The sequence below is a fragment of the Chiloscyllium plagiosum genome, unplaced genomic scaffold (assembly GCF_037043375.1).
Source record: "Chiloscyllium plagiosum isolate Xiang-an unplaced genomic scaffold, Cpla_swu_hap1 HiC_scaffold_18, whole genome shotgun sequence".
NCBI lineage: Eukaryota > Metazoa > Chordata > Chondrichthyes > Orectolobiformes > Hemiscylliidae > Chiloscyllium > Chiloscyllium plagiosum.
The window spans coordinates 88,650,638-88,677,160 of NW_028270156.1; the positions used below are offsets into that span (position 1 = coordinate 88,650,638).

The 26,523-nt window shown below is 45.0% G+C and overlaps 1 long non-coding RNA gene across 1 annotated transcript; it reads left to right on the plus strand.

The window, feature by feature from the left end:
• Nucleotides 1–312: 312 nt before the first annotated feature.
• On the plus strand, nt 313–23,269 carry LOC148147039 (uncharacterized). Its single transcript, XR_015760041.1, has 3 exons — nt 313–371; nt 17,809–17,952; nt 23,122–23,269. It is a non-coding gene; the product is annotated as an uncharacterized LOC148147039 (long non-coding RNA).
• Nucleotides 23,270–26,523: the final 3,254 nt, after the last annotated feature.

The following is a 26,523-nucleotide window of genomic DNA, read 5'->3' on the forward strand; positions in this document are numbered from 1 at the left end:
TGAAGAGAAATGCTGTTTGGAACAATCTGTCAGTCTTTCAGAGGCATGGCCTACATACATAGCATCACACAGACACTGAAGTTCATATACCAGATTACTCCCACATGAGATAGGCGGAAGCAATTTAAAATGTATTTGTATCTGGACTGAAAAATATTTGGAAACACAGTTAAAATGTTGTCATGAAAACAATTTGGTAAAGAAGTTAATATCCAAATAAGATATTTTCAAAGTGCTTGAACTTTACAATAATTTGATCTGGGTGTGATAACCAGGCACATTTGTGTTCTGTGTTTTCAACAGATTTCAGTCTGAAAATCAACCAAACGCATGGGTGAACCTGCGTTTATTGGACAATCAAAGTGGACATGGTTAGTATTGAAGAACAGTCACTGGATACGAAAGGTTAACTCTGATTTCTCTTCACAGATGCTGCTGAGATTTTTTCAGCAATGTTTGCTTTTGTTTCTGATTTAAAGCATCTGTCTTTTTTTTTTGGATATGGTCAAAAGATTTATGACCTCCAATACTTAGACTTTGCTGTTGAAGCTCAGGACTCTCTGGAAATCATTGACACTCTGTCTCGAGTCACACAAAAGGATGTTGGTTGGGATTATACCGGACATCAATGTCGTTGCACAATTGTTTTTGGACACTGAAGTTGTGGAGCTGACATACACTGCATATGGTTGACGAGAGATTCAATGTGAGATCCCATGTGCTACAGTATTCCATCACCTTTGTAACACCTTCACTAAGGATCTAGTCCAGGGTGCAGAATTAAAGAGCCTATATTGGTCAGTGCATTGAGTGTAGGGGTACATGACATTAGTTAGGCCATTTTTGGAATACTATATTCAATTCTGGTCTCCCTGCTATAGGAAAGATGTTGTTAAACTTGAAATGTTGCAGAAGAAATGTACAAGAATGTCACTTGCCCTTGAGGGCTTGTCCTAATGGAGGCTGCGAAGTGACCTGTTTCTGAACAAAGAGACCTTGGAGTGCAAGTTCATAGCTCTTTGAAAGTGGAGTCGCAGGTAGATAGGATAGTGAAGAAAGCATTTAGTATGCTTTCCTTTATTGGTCAGAGTATTGAGTACAGGAGTTGGGAGGTCATGTTGCGGCTGTACAGGACATTGGTTAGGCCACTGTTGGAATACTGCGTGCAGTTCTGGTTTCCTTCCTATCGGAAAGATGTTGTGAAACTTGAAAGGGTTCAGAAAAGATTTACAAGGATGTTGTCAGGGTTGGAGGATTTGAGCTATAGGGAGAGGTTGAACAGGCTGGGGCTGTTTTTCCTGGAGCATCGGAGGCTGAGGGGTGACCTTATAGAGGTTTACAAAATTATGAGAGGCATGGATCGGATAAATAGACAGAATCTTTTCCCTGGGGTGGCGAAGTCCAGAACTAGAGGGCATAGATTTAGGGTGAGAGGGGAAAGATATAAAAGTGATCGAAGAGGCAACTTTTTCATGCAGAGGGTGGTAAATGCACGGAGTGAGCTGCCAGGGGAAGTGATAGAGGCTGGTACAATTGTAACATTTAAGAGGCATCTGGATGGGTGTATGAATAGGAAGGGTTTGGAAGGATATGGGCTGGGTGTAGGCAGGTAGGACGAGATTGGATTGGGATATCTGGTCAGCATGGACAAGTTGGAGCAAAGGGTCTGTTTCTGTGCTGTACATCTTTGTAACTCTCTGAATCTATGACCTCAGAGAGGTTTGCTAAATCATGAAGAGCATGGATAGGGTGAATAGCCAAGGTCTTTTCTAAGGGGAAGAGGAGTTCATACTGGTGCGCACAGTGTTAGGTTGAGATGGGAAAATTTAAGACGGACCCAAGGGGCAACTTTTCTCGAACAGAAGTCGGTGCGTGCATGGAATGAGCTGCCAGAGGAAGTGGTGGAAGCTGGTACAATGACAGCATTTGAAAGGCATCGGATGGTTATATGAATAGGAAGGGTTCAGAGGGATTGGGGTCATGTGCTGGCAAATGGGACTGGATCTGTTCAGGGTGAATGGGTTTAACGGAGCGGTCTGTGTCCGTGCTATGACAATTTAACTCTCAGTCATCAGCATAGAGAAACTGTGAGACATGGTTGTTGGCAGATCATTTGTCTGAATGTTGAAAAGTGTTTAGATCAACCCTGTGCCAACGCTTGGACAGTCTGCCCCATGCACTTCCTATCTTTAATAGAGTCATAGCGTCATAGAGATGTAGAGCACGGAAATAGACCGTTGGTTCAAACCTTCCATCCCGCCCAGATACCCGAAATTAATCTAATCCCATTCGCCAGCATTTGCCCCACATCTCTCTAAGCCCTTCCTATTAATAATAGGCATCCAGATGCCTTTTACATGTTTTAATTAGACCAGCCTTTTCCTCTGGCAGCTCATTCCACGTACACATCAGTCTCTACAAGAAGAGGACTGCCCCTTAAGTCCCTTTAAAATCTTTCCCCTCTCACCTTGAACCTACAACTTCTAGTCTTGGAAATAGATATTGGCTATTTCCCCTATGCATTCCCCTCATGATTTTATAAATGTCTACAAGGTCACCCCTCAACCTTTGAGGGAAATAGCCGCAGCCTATTCAGCTTCTCCCTCTAACTCAAAACTTTCAATCCTACAACACCCTTGTAAACCTTTTCTGAACCCTTTCAAGTTTTATAACATTCTTCCTGTGGCAGGGAAAATAAAATTGAATGCAATATTTCAACAGTGGGCTAACCAATTTCCTTGACAGCCATAACATGACCTCCCAACTCCTATATTCAATGCACTGACAATAAAAGCAAGCAACCCCGGCATTGCAAAGTAGATAGAGTGGGAACCGGCAGTGTGAGGGAGAGAGACTGGGACCTGGCACGGTGAGGGAGAGAGAGTGGGAGCCGGCAGTGTGAGGGAGAGAGAGAGTTGGAGCAGGCAGTGTGAGGGAGAGAGAGTGGGAGCTGGCAGTGTGAGGGAGAGAGAATGGGAGCCGTCAGTTTGAGGGAGAGAGTGGGACCTGGCAGTGTGAGGGAGAGATTGAGAAAGTTATCCAAGATTGTGGAACAGGTACAGTAGGCCCATCTACTCCAGGCTGGCCATCTTTCCTTTCCCTCTCTCTCCTCGTATTGTTTCCCTTCCCTACTGGAGTTCTGTCAATAGGCAGCAGTGGTACTGCATTGTGGGAAGTGTGGCAGCAGCTGTGGGTCCTGAGTGCTGTCAGATGGCCATCTTGGGCGTGGATGTGGCTGTGGGCCCAAGCCCATGGTCAGAGCAAGCCCGAAGTGTCAATGAGGGAGATACATAAATGATGAAACACGGTGGACCCAGCATCAATCAACGTGTCACACCGCTGGTCACAGGTCTCAAGTCTGGAAAGCAATTTTCCATCATCACATTCTGTCTCCTACCTTCTGCATCCAAATGGCTAGTCTTCTCCTTGTATTCCGCGTGACCTCATGTTTCTAAACAATTGACCATGCAGAACTTTGTTTTATGCTGAAAATGTGTTGCTGGAAAAGCGCAGCAGGTCAGACAGCATCCAAGGAACAGGAGAATCGACGTTTCAGAGAACACCTCTGGGACACCCGGACCAACCAACCCAACCACCCCGTAGCCCAATACTTTAACTCCCCCTCCCACTCCACCAAGGACATGCAGGTCCTTGGACCTCTCCGCCCCCATCCCACTCCAGCCTATCACCCTCACCTTGACCTCCCTCCACCTATTGCAATTCCAACGCCCCTCCCCCAAGTCCCTTTTACCTTAGCCTGCTGGACACACTTTCCTTATTCCTGAAGAAGGGCTTATGCCCGAAAAGTCGATTCTCCTGTTCCTTGGATGCTGCCTGACCTGCTGAGTTTTTCCAGCAACACATTTTCAGCTCTGATCTCCAGCATCTGCAGTCCTCACCTTCTCCTCGAAGAACTTTGTTTTCTGCCTTACAGAAGTCCATATAAATCACATTCACCACTCTGCCTTCATCAATCCTCTTCATTACTTCCTTAAAAAACTCAATTCAGTTAATGAGACAGGATTTCCCACCATGTTGGCAAATTCTAATCTGCCTTTCCACATTTATGTAAATCCTCAGGATCCCTCTGGATCCCTCAGGATCTCAGCTCAACATATTGCCCAGCACCAATGCCAGGCTCACCGATCTATATTTCCCTGGCTTCTCCTTCCCACATTTCTTGAACAATGACACCACGTTCGCCAAACCCCAGCCTTCTGGCACCTGATCAGTGACTATTGATGATATAAATATCTCAGCAAGGGGCCCAGTAATCATTTCCTGAGCTTCTCACATAGCTCTCAGGTACACCTGGACAGGTCCTGTGGATATATCAACCTTTATATGTTTAAAGATGTCCATCACCTCCTCCTCTGTAATATGGACACTTTTGAAGATGTCCATATTACAGATATTTATTTCCCCAAGTTCTCATGCTTCCATATCCATATTACAGTAAACACTGATGCAAAATGCTCGTTTAGTGTCTCCCACATCTGCTGCGGTTCCACAGGTGGGCTTGTTGATCTTTCAGGGGCCCTATTCTCTCCATAATTACCCTTTTGTCTTTAATGCATTTATAAATCCCTTTGGATTCTCCTTAACCTTATTTGCCAAAGGTATCTCATGTCCCATTTTTTTCCTTCCTGATTTCACTCTTATGTATACTTCTACTGCATTTATACTCTTCTTGAGATTCTCCAGAATCCTGCTGTCTATACCTGACATATGCTTCCTTCTTATTTTTGAACAAAACGTCATTTTCTCTGGTCATCTGTCTTTCCTTATGCCTACCAGCCTTGCCCTTCACCCCAACTGGAACATACTGTCTCTGGATTCTCATTATCCTATTTTTGATGGCTTCCAACTTTCCAGCCGTCCTTTACCTGAAAATACCCACCTCCAATCAACTTTTGAAAGTTCTTGCCGAATATCATCAAAATTGGCCTTCCTCTAAATTCAAATCTCTAACTTTTAGATCCGCTCTGTCTTTTTCCATCATTGTTTTAAATCTAATAGGATTATGGTCACTGGCCCTGAAGCGCTCCACCACTGATATCTCAGTCACCTGCCCTGCTTTATTTCCCAAGAGTAGGTCAAGTTTTGCTCCTTCTTTAGTAAGAACATCCACATACTGAATCAGAACATTTGCTTGTAGGCACTTAGCAAATTCCTCTCTAACCAAGACATTAACACCATGGCAGTCCCAGTCTGTGCTTTGGAAGGTTCAAATCCCTTACCATCACCACGCTGTTATTCTTCCAGATAACTGAGATCTTCAAACGAATTTGCTTCTCAATTTCCCACTGACTTGTGGGAGTCGACAATAGAATCATATTAAGGTGATTATTCCTGTAACTACATCCAGGGAAATTATTCCCTCCCTACCAGCATTGTGGGTCAACCCACAGCAACTGGACTGCAGTGATTCAAGAAGGCAGCTCACCACCACCTTCTCAAGGGACAAATAGGGATGGGCTGTCAGTGCTGGCCAGCCAGCGCCACCCAATGTCCCATAAATGAATAAAAAAAATTTGGGTGGAACTGAGAAATAAGAAAGGGATAATCACCTTAAGTACAGCCGTAATATTATCCCTAATCAAAAAAAAAATACACCACTCCCTCCCCTCTCTTGCCCCCTTTCAATCCTTCCTCTAGCATCTATTACCCTGGAACATTAAGCTGCCAGTCCTGTCCATCCCTGAGCCATGTCTCTGTAATTTCTATGATATCCCAATTCCATGTTCCTACCCATGCCCTGAGTTCACCTACCTTACCCATTAGCCCACTTGTATTGAAATAAATATGTTTTCTTCCAAAGATGTGCTGGTTAGGTGAATTGGCCATGCTAAATTGCCCACAGAGTTCAGGGATGTGTAGGTTAGGTCCAGTAGTCAGGGATAAATATAGGGAAGTGAAATGGGTGTGGGTGGGTTCCTCTTTGGAAGGTCAATGTGGACGTGATAGGATGAAGGGCCTGTTTCCACACTGTAGGGATTCTGAGTTGAATTCTAATGGTTATGCCTCTTCCTGTCCGAATTTACTAGCACTCATAATCTTGTTTGAAGCATCTAAATTGGGAACAGATGTTCTCAGGGAAATGCACGACAGAAATGTAAAGGTTGTTTAGGGAGCACTTGCTGATAGTGCTGGACAGGTTTGTCCCACTGAGGCAAAGAAGGGATGATAGGGTGAAGGAACCTTGCGTGACAAAGGATGTGGAACATCTAGTCAAGAGGAAGAAGGAAGCTTACTTTAGGTTGAGGAGGCAAGAATCAGACAGGACTCCAGAGCGTTACAAGGTAGCCAGGAAGGAACTGAAGAATGGACTTAGGAGAGCTAGGAGGGGGCATTAAAAAGCCTTGAGTGGGTAGAATTAAGGAAAACCCTAAAGCATTCTATATTTATGTAAGGAATAACAGGATGGCCAGAGTGAGGGTGAGGCTGAGCAAGGACAGTAGAGGAAACTTGTGCCTGAAGGTGGAGGAGGAGGTTGGGGAAGTCCTTAATGAATACTTTGCTTCAGTATTCACTACGGCGAGGGACCTTGACATTTGTGAGGACAGCGTGAAACAGGCTGATCTGCTCAAACAGTTTATGCTCAAAATGTCTATTAGGAGGATGTGCTGAAAAGTTTGAAAAAGGTAAGGATAGCAAAGATGATTCTCGATAGGAGTGAGAGAGACAGGGTAGTTGTCGTGGGGTCTTCAACTTTCCAAATATTGACCAGGAACACGATAGTACGAATACTATAGATGGGTCAGTTTTTGTCCAGTGTGTGCAGGAGGGCTTCCTGACACAGTATGTAGACAGGCCAACAAGGGGCGAAGCCACATTAGATTTGGGATTGGGGAATGAGCCTGGCCAGGTGTTAGACTTGAAAGTAGGTGAGCGCTTTGGTGATAGCGATCACAATTCTGTTATGTGTACTTTAGTAATAGAAAGGGATAGGTGTATACCACTGGGCAAGAGTTACAGATGGGGGAAAGGCAATTACGATGCGATGAAGCAAGATTTAGGAAGCATAGGATGGGGAAGGAACTGCAGGGGATGGGCACATTAGAAATGTGGAGCTTATTCAAGGAAAAGCTCTTATGTGTCTTAGATAAGTATCTACCTGTCAGGCAGGGAGGAAGCTGTAGAGCGCAGGAGCTGTGGTTTACGAAGGAAGTGGAATCTCTGGTCAAGAGGAAGAAGAAGACTTATGTTAGGATGAGAGGTGAAGGCTCAGTTAGGGCGCTTGAGGGTTACAAGGTAGCCAGGAAAGACCTAAAGAGAGAGCTCAGAAGAGCCAGGAGGAGGCATGAGAAGTTGTTGGCGGATAGGATCAGGGTAAACCCTAAGGCTTTCTATAGGTATTTAAGGAATAGAAAAATGACGAGAGTAAGATTAGGGCCAATCAAGGATAGTAGTGGGAAGTTGTGTGTGGAGTCAGAGGAGACAGGGGAAGCACTAAATGAATATTGTTCGACAGTATTCACTCTAGAAAACGACAATGTTGTCGAGGAGAATACTGAGATACAGGCTACTAGACTCGGTGGGATTGAGGTTCACAAGGAAGACATATTAGAAATCCTGCAGAGTGTGAAAATAGATAAGTCCCCTGGGCCGGATGGGATTTATCCTAGGATCCTCTGGGAAGCCAGGGAGGAGATTTCCGAGCCTTTGGCATTGATCTTTAAATTGTCATTGTCTATAGGAATAGTGCCAGAAGACTGGAGGATAGCAAATGTGGTTCCCCTGTTCAAGAAGGGGAGTAGAGACAACCCTGGTAATTATAGACCAGTGAACCTTACTTCAGTTGTTCGTAAAGTGTTGGAAAGGGTTAAAAGAGGTAGGATTTATAATCATCGAGAAAAAAAAAATTAATTAGGGATAGTCAGCACGGTTTTGTGAAGGGGAGGTCGTGCCTCACAAAACTCATTGAGTTCTTTGAGAAGGTGACCAAACAAGTAGATGAGATTAAACTGGTTAATATGGTGTATATGGATTTCAGCAAGGGGTTCGATAAGGTTCCCCACAGTAAGCTATTGGACAAAATGCGGAGGAATGGGATTGTGGGAGATATAATAATTTGGATCAGTAATTGGCTTGCTGAAAGAAGACAGAGGGTGGTGGTTGATGGGAAATGTTCATCCTGGAGTCCAGTTACTAGTGGTGTACCGCAAGGGTTGGTGTTGGGTCCATTGCTGTTCATCATTTTTATAAATGACCTGGATGAGGGTGTAGAAGGGTGGGTATGTAAATGTGCAGACGACACTAAAGTCGGTGGATTTGTGGGTAGTGATGAAGGATGTTGTAAGTTACAGAGAGACATAGATAAGCTGCAGAGCTGGGCTGAGAGGTGGCAAATGGAGTTTAATGCGGACAAGCGTGAGGTGATTCACTTTGGTCGGAGTAACTGAAATGCAAAGTACTGGGCTAATGGTAAGATTCTTGGTAGTGTAGATGAGCAAAGAAATCTCGGTGCCCATGTACACAGATACTTGAAAGTTGCCACCCAGGTTGACAGGGTTGTTAAGAAGGCATACACTCTTTTAGCTTTTGTTAATAGAGGGATCGAGTTCCGGAACCATGAGGTTATGCTGCAGCTGTACAAAAGTCTGGTGCAGCTGCGCTTGGAGTATTGTGTACAGTTCTGGTCACCGCATTATAAGAAGGATGTGGAAGCTTTGGAAAGGGTGTAGAGGAGATTTACTAAGATGTTGCCTGGTATGGAGGGAAGGTCTTACGAGGAAAGATTGAGAGACTTGAGGTTGTTTTCATTAGAAAGAAGACGGTTGAGAGGTGACTTAATAGAGATATATAAGATAATCAGAGGATTAGATAGGGTGGACAGGGAGAGCCTTTTTCCAAGTATGCTGACGGCGAGCACGAGGGGGCATAGCTTTAAATTGAGGGGAGATATATATAGGACAGATGTCAGAGATAGTTTCTTTACTCAGAGAGTAGTAAGGGTATGGAATGCTTTGACTGCAACAGTAGTAGATTTGCCAACTTTAAGTACATTTAAGTCGACATTGGACAATCATATGGACGTACATGGATTAGTGTAGGTTAGATGGGCTTCAGATTGGTATGACAGGTCGGCGTAACATCGAGGGCCGAAGGGCCTGTACTGCGCTGTAATGTTCTATGTTCTATGTTTTATGATACATAAGTCCCATGGGCCAGACAGGATACACCTAGGATATACAGGAAGCGAGGGAAGAGATTGCCGCGCCTTTGACGATGACATTTGCATCCTCACTGTCCACTGGAATAGTGCCAAATGATTGAAGTGTGGCAAATGTTATTCCTTTGTTCAAGAAAGGGAATAGGGTTAACTCTGAAAACTACAAACCAGCCAGTCTTACATCTGTGGTAAACAAATAATTGGAGAGGATTCTGACAGACAGGATTTTTGATTACTTGGAAAACCATAGCTTGATTAGAGATAGTAATCATGGCTTTGTGAGGGGCAGATCATGCTTCACAATTGGCTATCACAAGTTTTAAGATGATTGGAGGAAGGTCTGGGGGGATGTCAGAGGTAGATTCTTCACACAGAGAGCGGTGGGTGTGTGGAATGCACTGCCAGCAGTGATATTAGAGTCAGATACATGAGGGATATTTAAGTGACCCTTAGATAGGCACATGGAAGGTGGAACAATGAAGGGCATGGATGTTCCTTTGATCTTCGAGGAGGATAAAAGGTCAGCACAACATCGAGGACTGAAGGGCCAGTCCTGTGCTTTCTTGTTCAATGTTCGACGTTAACAGCACAAGTTCAATTCCCACGCTGGTTGAAGTTAAAAATCATGCAGCAGCAGGTTTATTTGGAAGCACTAACTTTTGAGGTGCTATGTCTTCATCAGTGCTCCAAAGGCTGGTGTTTCCAAATAAATCTTTTGGACTCTAACCTGGTGTTGTATGATTTTTAACCTTGGCCACCCCAGACCAACACTGGCACCTCCAAACCACACTGGTTGAGATCACAATAAAAATCCCACCTTCTTAACCCCCCGCTCCCCTGAGGCATGGTGATCCAGGTGAAACACACAATCAGTCATGTTTCTGAGAGATCAGCCCTATGATCGAATGGGAATTTACTAAAGGAATATATATCCCAGTCAGGATGGTGAGTGGCTTGGAAAGGAACATGCCGGTCATGGTGTTCTCATGCATCTACTGCCTTTGCCTTTAGGAAGGTGGTGTTCATGGATGTTGAAGGTGCTGTCCACGGAGCATTTGTGGTGGATGGACTGAATGTTTGTAGATGTGGTGCCAATCAAACTGGTTACTTCATCATAAAAGAGAAAATGTTGGAGAAACTGAGCAGGCCTGGTGTAACTGTGAAGAGAGAAAGAGAATGAATGTTTCTAGTCTGACATAACTCCTCGTCAGCACTGTTCTGAAGAAGAGTTATATTGGATTCAAAAGGTTAACACAGAACATAGAACACAGAACATAGAACAGTACAGCACAGAACAGGCCCTTCAGCCCACGATGTTGTACCGACCACTGATCCTCATGCATGCACCCTCAAATTTCTGTGACCATATGAATGTCCAGTAGTCTCTTAAATGTCCCCAATGACCTTGCTTCCACAACTGCTGCTGGCAACGCATTCCATGCTCTCACAACTCTCTGTGTAAAGAACCCGCCTCTGACATCCCCTCTATACTTTCCTCCAAAGAGTTTAAAACTATGACACCTCGTGTTAGTCATTTCTGCCCTGGGAAATAGTCGCTGACTATCGACTCTATCTATGCCTCTCATTACCTTGTATACCTCAATTAGGTCCCCTCTCCTCCTCCTTTTCTCCAATGATAAAAGTCTGAGCTCAGTCAACCTCTCTTCATAAGATAAGTCCTCCAGTCCAGGCAGCATCCTGGTAAACCTCCTCTGATCCCGTTCCAAAGCATCCACATCTTTCTTATAATATTGTGACCAGAACTGTACGCAGTATTCCAAGTGCGGTCTAACCAAAGTTTAGAGCTGCAACAAGATCTCACGACTCTTAAACTCAATCCCCCTGTTAATGAAAGCCAAGATGCCATATGCTTTCTAAACAACCCTGTACGCTTGTGTGGCCATTTTAAGGGATCTATGTACCTGCACCCCAAGATCCCTCTGTTCCTCCACACTGCCAATAATTCTATCCTTAATCCTGAGCTAAGCTTTCAAATTCGACCTTCCAAAATACATCATCTCGCATTTATCCAGGTTGAACTCCATCTGCTACCTCTCAGCCCATCTCTGCATCCTGTCAATGTCCCGCTGCAGCCTACAACAGCCCTCTATACTGTCAACGACACCTCCAACCTTTGTGTCGTCTGCAAACTTGCTGACCCATCCTTCAATCCCCTCATCCAAGTCATTAATAAAAATTACAAACAGTAGAGGCCCAAGGACAGAGCCCTGTGGAACACCACTCACCACAGACTTCCAGGCAGAATATTTTCCTTCTACTGCCACTCGCTGTCTTCTGTTGGCCAGCCAATTCTGTATCCAGACAACTATGTTCCCCTGTATCTCATTCTCCCTGACCTTCTGAATGAGCCTACCATGGGGAACCATGATAAAAATGCCTTGCTGAAGTCCATATACACTACATCCACAGCTCGACCCTCATCAACTTTTCTCATCACATCCTCAAATAACTCGATAAGGCTTGTGAGGCTGACCTGCCCCTCACAAAGCCGTATTGACTGTATTTAATCAAACTATGCTCTTCAAGATCGTCATAAATCCTATCCCTCGGAATCTTTCTAACACCTTACAGACGACAGACGTGAGACTTACTGGTCTGTAATTGCCAGGGATTTCCCTATTTCCTTTCTTGAAGAGAGGAATTGCATTTGCCTCTCTCCAGTCCTCAGGTACGACTCCAGTGGAGAGCGAGGATGCAAAGATCTTCGCAAGTGGCGAAGCAATTGCATTTCTCGTTTCCCAAAGCAGCCGAGGACAAATCTGGTCCGGGCCTGGCGACTTGTCAATCTTAATGTTTAACAAAATTTTCAGCTCATCAGCTTCCTCTATCTCTATCCATTCCAGCATGCACACCTGCTCTTCAAAGGTTTCATTCACTACAAAGTTCATTTCTTTCGTAAAGACAGAAGCAAAAAACTCATTTAGGGCTTCCCCTACCTCCTCAGACTCCACACAAAAATTCCCTATGCTATCCCTGATCGGCCCTACTCTTTCTTTGACCATTCTCTTATTCCTCACATAAGTGTAAAATGCTTTTGTGTTCTCCCTAATCCGTTCTGCCAAGCCTTTCTCATGCCCCCTCCTGGCTCTCCTCAGATCATTTTTGAGCTCCTTCCTCGCCTGCCTGTAATCCTCTAGAGCTGAGCTTGACCCTAACTTCCTTACCTTATGTAAGCTACCTTTTTCCTTTTGATGAGAAGCTCCACCGATCTCGTCATCCAAGGTTCCTTTATCTTACCACTTCTTGCCTGTCTCAGAGGGACATATTTATTCATCACTTGCAACAACTGTTCCTTAAACAGTCTCCACATGTGTATAGTGCCTTTACCATGGAAAAATTGCTTCCAATCCATGCTTCCTAACTCATGTCTAATCACATCATAGTTTCCTCTTTCCCAATTAAATATCTTCCCATTTTGCCTAATCCTCTCCTTCTCCATAGCTATGTAGAATGTGAGGTAGTTGTGGTCACTATCACCAACATGCTCTCCCACCACAAGATCTGATACCTGCCCCGGCTCGTTTCCGAGCACCAAGTCTAGAATGGCCTCTCCCTGGTCGGCCTGTCAACGTACTGAGTTAGGAAACCCTCCTGAACACACCTTACAAAAACAGCTCCATTCAAATCTTCTGCTCGAAGGAGGTTCCAATCAATATTGGGAAAGTTAAAGTCACCCATTATAACAATCCTACTACGCCCACACTTTTCCAAAATCTGCCAACCTATGCTTTTTTCCATTTCCCTGCTGCTATTGGGGAGCCTGTAGTAAACCCCTAATGAGGTGACTGCTCCCTTGCTGTTCCTAATTTCCACCCATACTGACTCGGTAGGCAGATCTTCGTCGACAATGGAAGCTTCTGTAGCTGTGATACCCTTTCTGATTAGTAGTGCTACACCCCCTCCTCTTCTCCCCCCTCCCTATTCTTTTTAAATGCTATAAACCATGGAACATCCAGCAACCATTCCTGCCCCTGAGAAACCCATGTCTCTGTTATGGCCACAACATCATAGCACAGGTACTGATCCATGCTCTAAGTTCATCACTTTTATTCCTGATACTCCTTGCGTTAAAGCAAGCACACTTTAACTGATCCCTTAGTTCCTTCCCAGGAAAGTCCTTCCCACTATCTGGTCTACCTCTTGCTATTGCCTCATCTGCATCAACTCTCACCTCTGGTATACAGCTTAGGTTCCCACCCCCTGCCAATACTAGTTTACACCCTCTCGAACGACTCGAGCAAACCTTCCTCCCAGGACATTGGTCCTCTTCCAGTTCAGATGCAACCCGTCCTTTTTGTACAGGTACCACCTTCCCCAGAAGGCATCCCAATTATCTACATATCTGAAGCCCTCCCTCCTACACCAGCTGCGCAGCCACGTGTTAAGCTACGTCCGCTCCCTGTTCCTTGCCTCGCTATCTCGTGGCACCGGGAGTAAACTAGAGAACACTACTCTGTTCGTCCTGCTTTGCAGCTTCCATCCTAACTTCCTGAAATCACTTTTTATATCCTCGATCCTTTTCCTGGCTATATCATTAGTGCCAATATGTAACACGATTTCTGACTGTTCGCCCTCCCCTTTTAGAACCTTATACACCTGATCATTGACGTCCCGGACCCTGGCACCAGGCAGGCAACATACCTTCCGGGTATCCCGATCCTGACCACAAAATCTCCTGTCGATTCCCCTAACTATCGAGTCCCCTACCACGAGTACTTTTCTATTCTGCCCCCTTCCCTTCTTTGGCACAGTGTCAGGCTCAGTGCCAGAGAACTGACTGCTATGGCTTTCCTCTGGTAGGTCATTCCCCCCAGCAGTATCCAAAACAGTATACTTATTGTTGAGGGGATTTTCCACAGGGGATCTCTGCACTGTCTGTCTGGGCCCTTTCCTCCCCCTAACTGTATCCTATCTATCCTTGTCCTGAGCCTTAGGAGTGACCAACTCCTGGTATCTCCTCTCAATTACCCCCTCAGCCGCCCGAATGATCCGTAGTTCATTCAGCTCCAGCTCCAATTCCCTAACGCAGTTTTCAAGGAGCTGGAATTGGGTGCACTTCCCGCAGATGTCGCCAGCAGAGTCGTGTGCCCTGTCTCCCACCTGCCACATTCTGCAGGAGGAGCAAGCAACTGCCCTAGCATCCATACCCGACTTATCTGAACACCCACTCAGTACTAAAGTAGAAAGCTTAGTTCAAGTTGCTATAAAATTAATAACAAACTTATATTCAATCGAGAAAGATAAGAAACAACCTTACTTTTTGTTTGTCTCCACAGGTGCTGCCACGTTTGCCGAATTTCTCCAGCACTTTCTGACTTCATTTTGGATTTTCAGTGTCTGCAACATTGTGCTTTTATATGGCTGCTTGGTCACGCTGGGATCCAAATTCTTGGGAGATCTTGGAGATATTTCCGTCCAGGCAAGTGGGGAGTATTCCATCACATTCCTGACCTGTGCCTTGGAGATGGTGGAGAGGCTTTTGGAGCCATGAGGTACATCCCTCACTGCAGTGTTCCTGCCCCCTGAGCTGCTCTTGGAGCCACAGTACTTACATTGTAAACCCATTTCATTATCAGCTCAATGGGAACTCCCAGCTTGTTGATTGTGGGGGATTCAGCAACAGCAAAGCCTTGAATGTCAAAAGGCGTTATTTATGTGATCTATTATTGGAGGTAGTAATTGTTTCGCATTTGTGTGGCACGGATGTTAATTGCCATTTGTCAGCCCAGGCCTGGAACATAGAACATTGAACATTACAGCGCAGTACAGGCCATTCGACCCTCAATATTGTGCCAACCTGTGAAACCAGTCAGAGGCCTACCTAACCTACACTACTCCATTCTCATCCATGTTTATCCAATGACCATTTAAATGATTTTAAAGTTGGAAAGTCTACGACTGTTGCAGGCCGGGCGTTCCATGCCTTTGCTACTCTCTGAATAAGGAAACTACCTCTGACATCTTACAGCTTCTTACAGTGAGCGAATTTCTGATCCAAACCACTAAATCACCCTCAACCCCATGCCTCAATTAGGTTAGCGAGACACGATCTACCCTTCACAAAAGCATTTTGACTATCCCTAATCAACTTAGTCCTTTCTCGATGATCATAAATCCTAACTCTTCTAGCCTTTGCGAACACTTTACACACAATTGAAGTAAGGCTCACTGGCCTATAATTACAGGGTTGTCTCTACTCCCCTTCTTGAACAAGGGAACAACATCTACTATCCTCCAGTCTTCTGGCACTATTCTTATAGACAATGACAAAATAAACATCAAAGCCAAAGGCAGTGCAATCTCCTCCCTGGCTTCCCAGAGAGTCCTAGGATAAATCCCATCTGGCACAGGGGACACATCTATTTTCACACTTTCCAGAATTGCTAACAGTTTCTCCTTATGAACTTCAATCCCGTCTTGTCTAATAGTCTGTACCTCAGTATTCTCCTCAACAACATTGCCTTTTTCCAGTGTGAATACTGATGAAAAATATTCATTCTGTACCTCTCCTATCTCCTCGAACTGCACGCACAGCTTCCCATTACTGTACTTGACTGGTTCTAATCTTATTCGAGTCATTCTTTTATACCTGACATGAGTCTCGAATGCTTTAGTGTTTTCCTGTTCCTACCTGCCAAAACTTCTCATGTTCCCTCCTGGCTCTCTCTTTAGATCCTTACTGGCTGACTTGTAAGTCTCAAGCGCCCTAATTGAACCTTATCGTCTCATCTTAAGCCTCCCTCTTCCCTTGACAAGAGATTCAACTTCTTTAGTAAATCACGGTTCCTTCTCTCAAACACTTCCCCGTTGCCTGACAGGTACATACTTATCAAGGACATACAGTAGCTCTTCCTTGAACAAGCTCCACATTTCAATTGTGCCCTGCAGTTTCCTTCTCATCCTATGCATCTTAAATCCTAATCACATCAGAAACAGAAGCGCTGAAGAAGGGCTCATGCCCGAAACATCGATTCTCCTGCTCCTTGGATGCTGCCTGACCTGCTGCGCTTTTCCAGCAACACATTTTCAGCTCTGATCTCCAGCATCTGCAGTCCTCACTTTCCCCTCGATAATTGCTTTCACCCCAACTATATCTCTTGCCCTGCGGAATATGACTGTCCATTTCCATCACTGAAGTAAATGTAATCGAACTGTGGTCACTGTCACCAAAGTGCTCACCTACCTCCAAATCTAACATGAAGCCTGGCTCATTAGCCGGTACCAAATCCAATGTGGCCCCGCCCCTTGTCTGCCTATCTGCATACTGTGTCAGGAAACAGTCCTGCACACGTTGGACAAAAACTGACCCATCTAAAGTAAACATTTTCAGTCAATATTTGGAAAGTTAAAGGTCCCCATAGCAACTACCCTGTTACTTTCTCTCCTATTCACAATCATCTTTACAATGCTTTACTCTACTTCCCTAGGACTTTTCAGAAGCCTATACAAATCTCCAGATAGGTTGACCTCTCTTTTCCTGTTTCTAACCTCAGCCCATTCTACCTCAGTAGATGAGCATCATCAAACGTCCTTTCAGCCACCGTAATACTATCCTTGTCTAACAATGCCTCACCTCCCCCTCTTTTATCATCATCTCTGTTCCTACTGAAACATCTAAAACACGGAACCTGAAACAAACGATCCATGTCTCCAAAATGGCCACAACGTCAAAGTCCCAGGTACCAACCCATGCTGAAATTTCACCCACCTTATTCCAGATGTTCCTGGCATTGAAGTAGATCCACTTCAAGCCACCTTCCTGTTTTCTGTTACACTCCTGTGATCTTGAAACTTTATTTATGAGCTCACTACTCTCCACCTCCTGCACACTGGAGCTACAATTCAGGTTCCCATCTTTTGCTGAATTAGCTTAAACATTCATGAAGCACATAAATAAATTGCACCCCAAGGATATTGGAACCCGTCTGGTTCAGGTGTAGACCATGCTGTTTGTAGATGTCCCACTTACCCCGGAATGAGCCCCAATTATCCGGGTATCTGAAACCCTCCCTCCTGTAACATCCCTGTAGCCACATGTTCAAATACAATGTCACCTTATTCCTCACCTCACGAGCATGTGACATGGGTAACAAACCAGAGACATCAATTCTGTTTGCTCTAGCACTAAGCTTCCACCCTAGCTCCCTGAATATCTGCCTTAAATCCCCATCCCGTTTCCTACATATGTTGTTGGTGCCTATGTGGAGCACGACTTGGGGCCGCTCCTCCTCCCACTTAAAGATACCGAAAACACGATCAGAAACATCATGAACCCTGGCACTTGGGAGGCAATACATCAACCGTCAGTCTCTCTCGTTCCCCCAGAACCTTCTATCATTCCCCCTAATTATGAAGTCCCCAATGACTAACGTTCTGCTCCTCCTCCCCCTTCCCTTCTGAGCACGAGAGACATATGCTGTGCCAGAGTCCTCTACCCCATGTGTTACTCCTGGTAAGTCATCCCCCGCAGCAGTATCCAAAACAGTATACTTGCTATTGAGGGGAATGGCCACAGGGAGTCCCTGCACTGTCTGCTGACTGTAATCCATCTACCATTCCCCTAACCTGAGGTGTGACTACCTCCCTGTAACTCCTCTCAATTACTCCCTCAGCCTCCCAATTGATCCGAAGTTCATCCAGCTCTGTGCCCAGTTCCCTAACGCCATTTCCGAGGAGCTGAAGTTGCCAGGATCTTGCTGCAGAGCCACATGGAGTGCTTCAGTATCTGAGGAGGGAAGAATGCTGCTGAACATTGTGTGAGTATTAGCGAACCCTCGGACCCATGACATTTTGCCTGAGGGAAGGTCAGTTATACAGTCACTAAAGATAGTTAGGGCTAGGACACAATCTTGAGGACCTCCTGCTGTGAGGGCCTGGAGCTTAGATGGCTGACCTCCACCAATCGCACCAATTGCTGTGGGTCTGGAGTCACGTGTAGCCCAGACAAGACAAGGACAGCCCTAATCCGTAAAGGGCATTAGAGAACCAGATGGGTTTTAACAACAATTGACAAGGGTTTCGTGGTCACCATTAGAGTCATAATTCCACATGTTTATTAAATTGAAGTTCTGCCATCTGTCATTGATAGGATTTGACCCGGGTCCACGATAAGAGTTGGGGAGTATCTGAATATGAGCCAGTTCGATGGCTGGCCTCCTGGCTGATTTAGAATCCAACTTGTCATTTTTGTCCCAATTTTGAAATAAATGTTTAAGTTTTATTATTTCTCATTGAGTGTAATATTGGTTTCCTTCTATTTGGTCTCGAGAAAATGTGAATACAGACAGACGGAGTGAGGGCTGTGAACTACGTGAACTTGAAGCCTATCTGAACTAATGTGACATCACCCAATTTGAGATGGTGTTTGATAGGCTTTCCTTTATTGGTCAGAGTATTGAGTACAGGAGTTGGGAGGCCATATTGCGGCTGTACAGGACATTGGTTAGGCCACTGTTGGAATATTACGTGCAATTCTGGTCTCCTTCCTACCAGAAAGATGTTGTGAAACTTGAAAGGGTTCCAAAAAGATTTACAAGGATGTTGCCAGAGTTGGAGGATTTGAGCTATTGGGATAGGATGAACAGGCTGGGGCTGTTTTCCCTGGAGCGTCGGAGGCTAAAAGGTGACCTTATAGAGGTTTCCAAAATTATGAGGGGCATGGATAAGATAAATAGACAAAGTTTTTTCGCTGTGGTTGGGGAATCGTGAACTGGAGGGCATAGGTTTAGGGTGAGAGGGGAAAGATATAAAAGAAATCTAAGGGGCAACTTTTTCACACAGAGGGTGGTACATGTATGGTCTGAGCTGCCAGAGGATGTGGTGGAGGCTGGTACAATTGCATTATTTAAGAGGTGTTTGAATGGGTATATGAATAGGAAGGGTTTGGAGGAATATGGGTCGGGTGCTGGCAGGTGGGACTAGATTGGGATGGGATATCTGGTCGGCAGGGACAGGTTGGACCGAAGGGTCTGTTTCCATGCTGTACATCTCTATGACTCTATGACCTTATTTGCCAATGCTATCTCATGTCCCCTTTTGGCCCTCCTGATTTCCCTCTTAAATATATGCCTACATGGTCTCTGCTGTCCAAACCTGACATATGTCTCCCTTTTCTTTCTTAACCAACATCTCAATTTCTCCAGTCATCCAGCATTCCCTACACCTACCAGCCTTGCCTTTAACCCGAACAGGAACACATTCTCTCTGGACTCTCGTTATCTCATTTGTGAAGGCTTCCCATTTTCTAGCCATGTATAGCTTTGAGTGTGATTTGAGAGATACAGACTCGATGGAGCGAAGGGCCATGTCAGTCCTGTATGATGCCATCATTCTATGAATTTGATCTGGATGTAATAATTTGTTTTGAGTAAATGTGACCAAGTGGAGGTTCCAGCTGTTGGTGTAGTCGGTACCAGCTTCAGGTTCTGTATTAGAGTGCTCATTCACAGAGAGAATTGCCCAAATCAGTCGTATAACTGAATTAACAAGGAAATTAGTGGGATAACAGTGTGCAGTGGAACAGCTCTCCAAAAGCTCTACAACACGAGGTATTGAATGTCTGAGTAGAATGAAGGTTATCACTGAAACGAATTTCAAAAGGTAGCTAGATATTGATGGGACTGATAGTGAGTGAAATTTGCAAGAACTGCTGCTTGAAGCCAAAGTAGATTCCCTGAGAATTAACAGGATCAGATTAATCCAGTCTTTGGGGAATTCGAATACAGACATAAATCTCAATGCTATCACATCATTAAAATAAACCTGTTGTCATAATTTGTTTGTTCAAAATTATGTTAAAAAAATTGAAGGTGTAATCACAGTTTCCCAGTGGAGATACCACACAATATAAAATAAAGTCTCTGGAACTGTGTCAGCTTCATCTCCGAGAGAATTCTCTGATTTCGACACATAGCAGGCAGCAGGAAGGGAAAGGTTGTATCACACACAACGAAATGCATCTTCTCAGGGAAAGGATCGATAGAGTGTACGAGACCATGCTTGTTGTCGTTGGTGTTCCTGGTAGGTCTTGCAACAACTTAACTTACATAAACTTCTGCATTGAATTATCCTGATTTCTACCGACAACTGATAAATTATTATATTTCCATTTAGCAAAGCAAATCCTGATGGCAGACAATAGTGTCCTCACTTAGTGAGTTTAAAGTGAATAGATTGTCAGTTCGGAGGCTCCACAGTAATGGACAGCATTGTGTGTTTCCCTCTACTGTGCAGAATAGGTTTACACTGAGGCCACATTGATGGAGTTTGGCTGAGCATCAGCCCTGGCAGGTCTCGAAAGTGTTTCGGAAGACCACCCTCTCTCTGTGGTAGTTCACAGCCTGCTATCGGTCAGATGAGTTTTGTAACAACCCACCTTTCAGTGACACCTAGTATTTCCCAATCCTTGATGGAAAGGGATTGTGTTGGTGGATCTTGCTCAGGCAGCTCGCTCCAAATGGGAGCCCAGATACAGCAGGGTAATGGGTGGGTTCAGCAGGTCATTAGGAATGAGGAGACAATGGGGGCTGCAGATAGACCGTGGTGATGGAAAAGGCACAGCAGGCAACATCCGAGGAGCAAGAACATAGAACATAGAACAATACAGCACAGAACAGGCCCTTCGGCCCACAAGAGAGTCAAAGTTTCGGGCAGGACCCTTCTTCAGGACAGTTAAAGTGACCAATGTTGCATGGATTCAGATTTTATTTGCGGGAGGTGCTATTCCATCGTGGACATTTTGGGGGGTGGGGTGGGGGAAGTCATGCCCAAAATATGGACTTTCTTGCTCCTGGGATGCTGCCTGACCTGCTGTACCTTTTCCAGCACCATGCTGTATCAACTCAAGTCATCAGGAATGATAAGTGATGGTCAGCAAGGATGAGTTTGATAGTCTTGTGTGTTTTCATCAGTCAGTGGATGTGTGACGGCATCGTATTTGTGAGGACAGATCACTGGGAGGGATGTTGAGCACAGGAGGCCAATTATGAAGTGTATTGTTGAATTCTTTGATTGGTGAACAGACATGTCAGTGTGCCATTTGTAAAATGATGCACAGTACCGTGGTACAGTGTCTAATAGGACAAACTCTAAGATCTGGAGTATTGTGGCAGCGGATCTCCCACAGAGGATCAAACAACTTTGTCCAACAGGATATTTCCTTCATTGCCCTTTGTTGCTGTTACACTTTGATGTTCCCCAAACAATAATGGTCTTCGTGAAGGTGCATTCATTTGAGAATGTTATTTTGTCTTTGACTATCAATTTTGATAAGTATTTATTACTCTGCAATGCACAGCTGTGGTACAAGTCTAGTGAACTCCATGGAGAATGCTGGGTAAACTGTGGGGTATTCTAGCCCCAGGATTCACTCCAAATCTGAGAGGGGGAATCTCCATTCACTAGGAGAGGGCTGAGGAGAGAAGCTTGGGAGCATAGGCCTCGACATCAGGCAGGAAGCTTTGCTTCATCCCAGATAAAGTGTCTGCTTTTTAAACCAGAGCATTACCATGACCAGTGTTGTGGGGATTCAGATTTTATTTGCATGAGGGCTGTGCTGTACGATCTTGGACAGATGAGGGAAGTCAGGTCAAATGCTGAAGTTTTTCTGATTAAAGTGGATATCCAATCTGGGACATGGTGATTGGATTCACTGCTGAATATCTTCATGAGAAAGGGACTCAATGCCCTATCATTTGTTCATCCATATTGTGATTAAATGCCCAGCCTGTGGTTCATACAGTGTGGATGTCGAATTCTGAATGTAAACTGAACTGTGGAGACTCCCAAACCGAATAGAAGAATGTTGTGATCGATGTCCATACTAGGTGCCTGCTTTTCTGTTTTACTGATCCCTGGTGTCTTTGTATGGGTGCTATGGGCTTATGGGAAATGCCAGCCAGTCAGAGTAACCCGGAAAGCAGATGATATTGACTGCTGCTGAACCAAAAACACTTTGAGTATATGACTGTGTTTCTGTGAGTAATCTGCTGCTCATGTTCTTCCCTATTTCCTTTAAATGTGCAAATGATTCATTTAGAGAGAATGCGATGATATGGTTCAGATTCTTTAAACTTCATAAAGCATGGAACAACAATTATCTTTGTGTCATTACTTACAGTCTGGGCTCAGGCAGAGAGAATGTTTGATTAATAACCTCAAGTCCCTTTTTTTTCTCTCTTACAGTTAGTCTAGTGGTGATTGTAATCTTAGCTCGGGGCAAATGTGGCCTTTCTACATGCAGCACTCGCTACCTGGTGGCCATGACAATGTCAGATCTACTGTTCATTGTTTTTTATATCATCCTTCACCGATTTCGACAGTATTATTATCCACTGTGTTTCCTGCAAATCACTCCTGTTTGTGGTGTTATCTATGCCCTCAACCGCTTGAGCATTGACTGATCTGCGTGGTTCACCATTGCTTTTTCCTTTGATCGATTTGTTGCCATTTGTTTACATGAGATGAAAACTAAGTATTGCACAGGGAAAACTGCAACCAGGGTTCTAGCAACAATCTGCATCTTCTTTTGTTTAAAGAATATTCCCAACTCCTTTGTATATAGACCTGGAAAGATGATCAACAATGTTCCATGGTACTGTTATGTCACGTACAGTTATCTTTATGACCCTCGGTGGACAAGTTTTAAATATTTTGAGACCTTTTTAACACCACTGTTCCCATTCACTTTTATTGTCTTTATCAACATTCTGACTGTCAGACATATCTTCGAGGCCATTAAGGTGCGGAAGGAACTGAGAGGTCAGAGAAAAACACAGAATGATCCAGAGGTAGAGAGCAGGAAGAATTCTGTGATTTTACTCTTTGCCATATCTGCCAGCTTCATACTTCTCTGGTTGTTGCATATTTTACATTTCTTTAATGCTGGTTATTCCTTGGATTCTGTTTCTTTTCTTCTCTTTGCTCAGATTGGATACATGCTGAGGAACTTAAGTTGCTGCACAAATGCCCTTATTTATGTGGTGACACAGAAACATTTCAGAGACCAGTTAAAGTACGCCATGACATATCCAGTTAGAACAATAATTCAATTGATGAATCAATCATAGTAACTGAGAGCCAACATTAGGTGCAGCAGAGAACGGAACGAGGAATCCACGTGAGGAATGGACCGAAAGGAGAAGGAGGAGCAGCAACATGATAACACTCCTTTCCTCATGGGCAAGGAATGACTCCATCTGAGGAGCAAAATGACAGAGACTGGAGGTGTAAAGCCAGTGTAAAGTGCTGTTAGTAATCAGCAACAATTTGTAGGAAGTGGAGGAACAAAAGCAAATCCAAAAGACGAATTAGATATTCATCCCAAGTAATCCGTTCTCAGTGAGTGAATTGGGTAGAAAAATAAATGATGTGGAGGAAGGTGTAATTGTTCACTGCAGGCCAGAGAGGGAAATGCAACGACAGGCTCCTGTCCACTCTTCCTCACTGAATTCTCTGAGCCACACATCTGGACAATTTTTTTAAAAAACGAGAAGTTTCCTGTTGAAAAAGGAAATAAAATATTGAAAAGATTCTGTGTCTTTTGATTGCACCTTTGTTTTCAATAATAATTTACTTTGTTTCCATTCAATTCCTCGTGTTGGTTCCTGGCAATCGCACTTTTAGATTTTCTCATTGATCAGGAGGAAACCCCAAAGAGAAAAGGAATTTGATCAGTTTGTGAATACATGTGGCTTTCATTCTAAAACAATAAAATGCAAAGCAGGAGGAGACTAAGGCAGTCTGGACTAAACTATTTCTCTGATATCATTCCGTTGCTTTATTTGTTCCTTTCCATGAACCAGCTGATGCGTTGCCGGGGAATCCAAGCCCAACCAGAGGGATTTCTGGACTCCCTTCCTGCACCTGCCCAATGACCCAGCTCCCTCCCCGATTTCAGGTGCTCCTTCAAATCTGCCTCTTCATATAAGCTATCGTCACCTGACCGAATATCACTTTCAGTGAATCAATATGAACTCTGTTTGATTTGTCATGATAAAGGTCTTTTTAACTATGTTTGGGGACTGTGTTGTGGTAAAGTGCACAGTGATGGTGCTATCGTGGTTAGTGTAGCTGTCTTCCAAATAGGTGACCTGGGTTAGATTCCTGACAATTGCAAGTTGAGATTTGTCACATTGATCAATAGGAAACCCCAAAGACAAAAGGAATTTAATCAGTTTGAAAATACATTTGTTTTTTGTTCCAAGACAATAAAATGCAAAGTAGAAGTAGACAAAGGCAGACTGGATGAAACTGTTTACCTGCTCCATTCTCTCACACCTCCTCACTCCCTCCCCCCATCTAATCCCACTAAGGTAACTCTGGCTGTGCTCCATCCCTGGGGGAGGTATGCCCTGGGTAGAGGGGAGCTGGGAGCTGACTGGATGAGCTGGGACTTGGGCAGAGAGGGGAGTTTCAGTGAGAGACTTGGGGATATTTCAAACAGGTTCTGGCAGCCATTTTCCCTTCAAAGAACAAAAGCATTTACAGCCCAGGAACAGGCCTTTCGGCCCTCCAAGACTGAGCCGATCCAAAGCCTCTGTCTAAACCTATCGCCCATTTCCTAAACATCTGTCTCCCTCTGCTCCCCACCTACTCATGCATCTGTCCAGACATATCTTCAATGAAATTACTGTGCCTGCCTCTACTACCTCTGCTGGCAACGTGTTCCAGACACCCACCACTCTCTGTGTGAAGTCCTTGCCGCGTGTATCCCCATTTAACTTTTCACTTCTCACCTTGAAAGTGTGACTTCTCATTATTGAATCCTTCACTCTGGGAAAAAAGCTTATCTCTGTCTACTCTGTCTATACCCTTCATAATTTTGTAGACCTCAATCAGGTCCCCCCTCAATCTCCTTTTTTCTAATGAAAACTATCCTCACCTACTCAACTTTCACCGTGTGCACTGAGCAGGGGGTAAGTAACTGAGGCTTTCTGTCTGTCTCTGTGTGTGAGAGTGTGGGGAATGGTTGAATCTCAAAAGCAAGCCCCTGGAGCAGAGTCTGTCCTGAATGGTAGAGAAAGAGTGTGAGAGACCATCACGAGAGCTTAGACCAACCAGAATGGTGAATATCAATTGTTAAATCTCACTATATCTTTCCTTAGCACGTGCTTATGTCTGTCTGGTTTTTCCTCTTTTCTCTCTCTGTCCCTCTCTTTGCCTCTGTCTCTCACCCTCTGTCTGTATCACTCTACATCTCTCTCTCTCCCTCTCAATCTTTCGCTCTCTCTCTCTTACTGACAGCCTTTTCTTTTGCATTTTTCTCTCCTGTCTCTTCTTCCCACCTTTACTGTGTTCTTTCCCACTCTCTTGCTCTTTCTTCTTCTCTCATTTTTCTCTCCCCTTCTCTTCCTTTCCTTCCCTGTTTCTCTTGTTCAATCTTGAGATTGAATCTGCATTCCCCCCTTCAATATTGGACAACCTCCCACTCACTGCAAATTTAGCCCCTGTCCCCCTCCATGGCTCCTGTCCCCCTCCATTACCCCTGTCCCCTCCATGGCTCCTGTCCCCCTCCATTATCCCTGTCCACTCCATGGCCCCTGTCCCCCTCTATTACCCCTGTCCCCCTCCATGGCCCCTGTCCCCCTCCATTATCCCTGTCCCCTCCATGGCCCCTGTCCCCCTCCATTACGCTTGTCCCCTCCATGGCTCCTGTCCCCCTCCATTACCCCTGTCCCCTCCATGGGCCCTGTCCCCCTCCATTACCCCTGTCCCCTCCATGGCCCCTGTCCCCCTCCATTACCCCTGTCCCCCTCCATGGCCCCTGTCCCCCTCCATTACCCCTGTCCCCCTCCATTGCCCCTGTCCCCCTCCATGGCTTCTGTCCCCCTCCATTACCCCTGTCCCCTCCATGGCCCTTGTCCCCCTCCATTACCCCTGTCCCCCTCCATGGCCCCTGTCCCCCTCCGTTGCCCCTGTCCCCCTCCATTACCCCTGTCCCCTCCATTACCCCTGTCCCCTCCATGGCCCCTGCCCCCCTCCATTACCCCTGTCCCCCTCCATGGCCCCTGTCCCCCTCCATTACCCCTGTCCCCTCCATTACCCCTGTCCCCTCCATTACCCCTGTCCCCTCCATTCCCCCTGTCCCCTCCATGCCTCCTGTCTAATTGCCTCCCTTGTGCAGCTTCATCAATCACCTGATCTGTCTCTCTGTAGTTCTTCCATTAAGCACTCCCTGCATATAAAAGCCCCTCGGTATCTCCATACATCAACAATACCCTTCCCCCTGCTGTGTCCCAGCCCCTGGGCTGGAGGGCAAAGGGCAGAGACTAACGTGTCTTTTGACTGCGTACCGAAATGTCATGGAGTCATAGAGTCATGCAGCACGG